The 5,793-nt window shown below is 38.7% G+C and overlaps 1 long non-coding RNA gene across 6 annotated transcripts; it reads left to right on the top strand.

The window, feature by feature from the left end:
- Positions 1-1,293: 1,293 nt before the first annotated feature.
- On the top strand, positions 1,294-5,413 carry LOC130921355 (uncharacterized). 6 transcript variants are annotated; one of them, XR_009064336.1, is made up of 9 exons: positions 1,294-1,419; positions 1,941-2,039; positions 2,105-2,211; positions 3,423-3,483; positions 3,556-3,606; positions 3,807-3,875; positions 3,996-4,093; positions 4,182-4,251; positions 4,386-5,413. It is a non-coding gene; the product is annotated as an uncharacterized LOC130921355 (long non-coding RNA). The 6 variants fall into 6 exon arrangements; XR_009064335.1 differs by having other exon boundaries at positions 3,990-4,093; XR_009064340.1 differs by having other exon boundaries at positions 3,556-3,610.
- Positions 5,414-5,793: the final 380 nt, after the last annotated feature.

Here is a 5,793-nt window from a genome sequence, read left to right as displayed (position 1 = left end):
TACAAGAAACTGCAATTTCTGGAGAAATGACTATTGGGCCTTTGCTGTGGTAGATAGAGATCGTGGTCCCGCCCAGGTTGATTTGAGGACATTTCGGGGACACATCCAGTTGATATCTGGTCATTTCCAGTTGATTTGGGGACGCAGGTTTTTTTGCCATGGAAACTGGATGGGAAATTTGGACGTACATAGGCGTCAATGGCATTGACTTACATATGCAACAATGGAATCCGAATGCATTGGCATCAATGGGATCGACATACATGGCCGTCAATGGCATTAACGTGCATAGCCCTCATTGGCATCTGTGTACATGGGCATCTATGCAATGTAAATGCCATTGGAATTGTGAAATTTTGGACGTCCATGGCCGTCAATGACATCGACTTACATATGCATCAATGGAGTCCAACTACATTGGTATCAATAGAATTGACATACAATGCAAAGTAAATGCCACTGAAAATGAATAGGAAATTTGACTTACATGGCTGTCATTGGCATGCCATTAGAAATGACCGTTTTTGGCGAATTTGGGGGGAACCGTAAGTTCCCCCCCCCCCCAAATTCTGTATACAACTTTTATGCTCGTCACGTCCTGAAAATTTTGATGTTGAAGCAGCATGCAATGTTAAAAGTCTTTATTCCTCGAATTGCTGTGTCCAGCTGTAACTCTTGCTACTCTCCGTGAACTCACTTGAACTCCCTCATGAGCCGGAACGCGCGCGGCTCTTTATAGTGTGTGTCACGTGACTGTGACGCAGCCGGTAACTAGTGACGGGATCTGTCGTTCACTTGAGTAAACGAATCCATTCCGGTTCGTTCAGTAAAAAGATTTGTTCAAACAAATCGTTCAACGAACCGTTCGCCCCCCTCATCTCCCTCCCCGCCCAAACGAATCGTTCGGTTACTGAACGGGAAGTGACGTTGCCGAACGAATCACCAAAGACCGCTTCGCAGTATAACTGAACGGGAAGTGACATTGCTTGGTCCCTCCCTCTCTTGCACACAGGCACCGCTCGTCGTAGTTTCAGAAATGAGTGACAGGCGGTATCATTCTGCTTTCACAGACAGCCTCGTCTCCCTCCTGCTGCTGCAAAAGCGAGGGAGAACTTCCGCGTCGTCTGTCCTAGTTCTATGGGCTCAAAGTCATGGCTCGTGCTTGCATTTCGATTTAGGACACGGTTAAACATTTTCCTTTTGTGAGGGGAGTAGGGGGCGGGGGCGCACGGACTTTCTTTGAGAGGAGTCTGGCTGCAGCCCGCCTCTCTCAGTACCCTGCGCCGCTCTTCTCAGTACCCATCCCGCAGACAGGAAATGATGCAATACCGCCGCTCTCAGTCCCCTCAGACCGGAAATCTCGTCAACCCTTGCGACGAAAACAAGTTACGTTATTTCACCTCTCGCGAAGAAAACACGGTAAGTGGCCGCACTGAAAAAAAGTTTTTAAAAGCGTATGCATGTTTAAAAATGTTAAATAGTTAAACAACACTTGCGGTGAAAATATGAAGTGTTTATTCTGAGTTCAAAAGACCGTACTTATATCTAGTATTCTTAATGTAATTTAAATAATGTATTCCTTTACTAACTGCATGTGACTTTGCTCTACTTATATTGTTTAATACGTACTGATGAATTCAGCAGCGAATTGGCTAATGCTGCTAATGCTTTTTACATTTTTTTTTCACAATGAACAGTCTTCTTTGTGTAGTTTTCATTATATTGCACTCTTATTTTTCATTATGTACATGCCTGCAATTCGCAGCTCGCTGTTTTTGTTGTTGTATGGTGTTGTTGTTTTGCCTTCATTTGTTTTGTCTGGTCCTTTGTCGTTTGAATGTTGTCACATGATCCAAATAGGACAAGGTTGTAATTTTTTCTTGATATTGTTACTCTGCTTAGCTATATATTTTTTCATTATTTTGTTTTTTTTTTACTAGCTCCAAGATCACCACCCCATTGGGAAGAAACTAAATCACGACCCCCAAATGGTAGTCTTCCCATGCAGATACAGGGATGTCACACAGATCCAAATGGAAGTAAGTAGCATAAGTAGTAATGTACTTTAGATTTTGGACTGTGCTTAACACTTTTTTTTTGATAGACATCGAACACAGTAAAACCCACGTGGCAGACAGGACCAATGGTGACAATATAAGACCATGCCGAGCTTCATGGACGGTTCAAACTCATCCTGCCCAGGAACGGCTGGTATGTTTTTATGTCTGAGACAAATGTTGTGCTCAGTGGAAATCTGGATAGGCTTATTATTCCTTATATTAGTTAACAATTGGACATAATTGATTATTTACTCTTTGTTTATTTAACCAATCAACATTCTCATTAGCTTATGCAAATCTTGAATATAAAGAGGCCAGAAATGGTGTTGATTGTCTAAAAAAAGAAAGTTTGATTGACACGTGCTGACTTTTGGAACGTTGGCCTGAACAATGAAATGGAATCAACTGTGAATTTTGAGGATTTAGTTTCTCTAAAGAACATAATGTCACTTGTACAATTAAGTAAAATGTAACTTTTTGTGTTTGTTTTTTGCAGATATGAAATGCATATTTATAACTTGTCTAACAAGTAGCTCATTCAAAGGTATAAAAAAGTATTTTTTGGCGTGTGTAGGGTATTTTAACTATGTAGCCTACAGAATGCTTGTATGGGCTCATGTAGGTGTCTGCGTACGTTTGTATTTATATAACATATGTCCGTGTGTATAGATTATGTATTTTTCAGGGAAGGACCATATTTGTGGCTGACCCCTATGTTGTTGCAACATGGTGAAAGCCTACAGGATGTGACCCACACATGCATTTGCCTGTAAGGCTGATTAGTAACAACTACAACTTGGAGCATTGGTTCATTTTCAAAGAACAGTCAAATCATAACAAATTAAATGACCCAAATTCCAATTTTTTGTGGGAAGAAAAACAGATCCAATCATGAGATCAGGGAACTATTGTTATCTCTAATGAAATTCAGTATCCATTCATATTGGCATGGCGTTTCCATGATGATCCAGAATAGCCTTGTTTGGTTTTGAAGGTATGTTCCAGTCGATCCTTTTATGTTGCCCCTTCAATTAAAGCAGAATTGCACTCCAGATGATTCATCCAATCATTTGAAGCAAAATTCTAAAATTGCGAATGTTTTGTTTCAAGGACGTTGGCCCGGTCTCAACATTGGTAGGGACGAATATAATGCAAATAAGGTTGCTGAAAAGTTGGTGGGGACAACTTTAGCATCCTGAAAAGTTGGTCGTGTTATGTCCCTACCGTCCCTATGCAAACCTACGCCCTTGTTTTGTTTGCATGAATCATTTAAACCTGACTGGTTGGTGTTCTTATGCATGGAAACATGTTTGTAATTGTTTAACTACTGTATTTAATATGAACCTATATTTTCAATTGCAGAAAACGTTGACAGTCAATCAACAGGGGGACATGGAAAAAGAGGATTGGAAGTGAAATAGAGGTATTTGTAAAAGTGTGTATATTCATTGATTCAAAACTTGAAGGAAGTGACTCGGTTAAATTCTTACGTTAGGGTTTTCCGGGACAGCCATAGGGGAAGGACTGTGGCATCTTCATGTTGATGGTAGGTGAGTTTAACTGTCCAATTTTGTCCTCTGTGATATTTGTATTCATTTATCCATTTGTAGTATGCTCTTTGCACTGTTCTGGATGCTCTCTTTGAGTTTAACCATTGTAAAATGAAGTTCACCGAATCATTCAAATTGGGCTACAAAATATCCTTGTCGTTATTCTTTATTTACACTTGTTTTTAATTTTTGTTAGACTGATATGCCAACTCTGAGGAAGTGGTGGTGTATATTGCTAGCGGACAATTTCAAACTTGGGTGCATGGTAAGTCTTTGAAACTGTTGATATGGCATTCATAGGAAAGTAGGTGCACAGCACCTTAATTCTTTGTTGGAAAATGTGGAATACTTATTTTTGTATTTTTTCAACTTATGTGAGCCACAGGAAAGAGTTTGCCCATTGGACAGATGAGGCAAAAGCATTACTGCAGGGTGAAGTGCCACCAGTCTATCAGTTACAGAAGAGAAATTTGAATATAATTGGTGAGGTCAGCTTTTAAAGACTTTTTAGTGTCCATTACTCTGACGCACTTTTGAACATGCCCCCCTTTATTCACTGATTTATTTTTAGGAAGAGGTGCAACCACAGCTCCTTCAAGTTAGTGGTGGCCCACTCCAAAAAGATATGGCGGGAAAAAATGGTAAGATTGTTTATATACCTAGTTTAATGCAATGCCTGAAAAGAAAAATCAAGTATAAAATTAACAAAGCATCATTTTTATTTTACTTATGTAATATTCAAATAGCTCTTTTCTTTCTCTTTTCCAATGAACAGTTTTGGTAAAAGGATTGTGCAAGACAGCACAAAAGCCTCGGACAGGGCTAGGGGGAAAAAAAAAATCAATGCAGTAGGAGTTCCCAAGCATCCTGCAGATGGAAGAGGATGAGCACGAACTACAATGTCTTGGAGCCATTCAAGTTCTGTTTCAACCATCTGGAAGATGGATTTACCTTTTTTGAGGAGATTGTTGACTAAAGAAAAGATCTATTCTCTCAATAATAATAAAAAATAATAAAACTAAAAAAAATAAAGTTTACCACACCAGAACTGGTTGTATTGAGTTCATTTTTCTACACTTATAAATTAGTTTTTTTTTTTTTCTTTTATCCCAGATGTTAGTTGTAGGTAGTTTTAATTACCTGTGATGAAGGCGGGAGTGCTTGCCGAAAAATGTCAGGTAATTAAAACAACCTACAACTATTGTCTGGGATAAAAGAAAAAAACAACTAACACATGACAACTTTTGTCATTTCTGTTTGAAATAAAGGTGCCTTTCCTGGAGCAGAAAGTTTAATATAGTTTCTGAATTAGTTAATTAGGATCTTCACCCACATGAATGAATTTAAGTAGCAAAATGAAAGACAAAATTGGTTTGGTTGCAACATTGAGAGAATATTACGTTTTAGATACATTAAATTGTAATGAAGCTATATTAATGTCTCCGTTCATAAAAATGTAAGGATGACAGCAATTTTGTAATGATTCTCAATTGGAGTATATTTTACAATTGACAAACTAAAGTACACACTGTGATAGGTCACAGGCGATCTTTCAGTCACTAATTAAACCTTTATTGCAGTAGTGTGTATTTTAATTTTGATGTACTGTAACCGTGTTTTTCATTTTGGTAAAATCAGCAGGCTTTAACAAACTGACCGCGCTTAAAGAGTTAATCTCCCGATTACACCAAATCAATTTAAGGAGCATGTAAATAAATTATTATTTAAATAATAATGAGTGATGCTGAAACCGAAAATAAAAGACGTGCGAAAAGAAAAGTAAACTAGTATTTACGTTCGAATGGACGCTAACTATTACGATAAAACCGGAAGCTCGGCGCTCGAGCGCTGCTTCATGTTGTCATTTCCGGTCTGAGAGCTGCGATATTGCGTCACTTCCTGTCTGCGGGATGGGTACTGAGACGAGCGGCGCAGGGTACTGAGAGAGGCGGGCTGCAGCCAGACTCTCTTGCTTTCTTTAGCAGGTTCTTGATCACACATACAATCACATATACAGCATGTTTGCTGTCACGATAAAAATACATCGAAAGTTTAATTTCTGAATATGGAACGACCAACACATCATATTTACATCTCGCTCTGTTGTATTTTTGTTTTTTAGTATTAAGATGATCGTGTTGAATTTTTGCACTGGTATTAATAAATAAAATAATCGGTCAGCT

The sequence above is a fragment of the Corythoichthys intestinalis genome, chromosome 9 (genome assembly GCF_030265065.1).
Source record: "Corythoichthys intestinalis isolate RoL2023-P3 chromosome 9, ASM3026506v1, whole genome shotgun sequence".
NCBI classification, from domain to species: Eukaryota; Metazoa; Chordata; class Actinopteri; order Syngnathiformes; family Syngnathidae; genus Corythoichthys; species Corythoichthys intestinalis.
The sequence above is the reverse complement of the archived record's forward strand: the minus strand, read 5'-3'. Positions and strand labels throughout refer to the sequence as shown.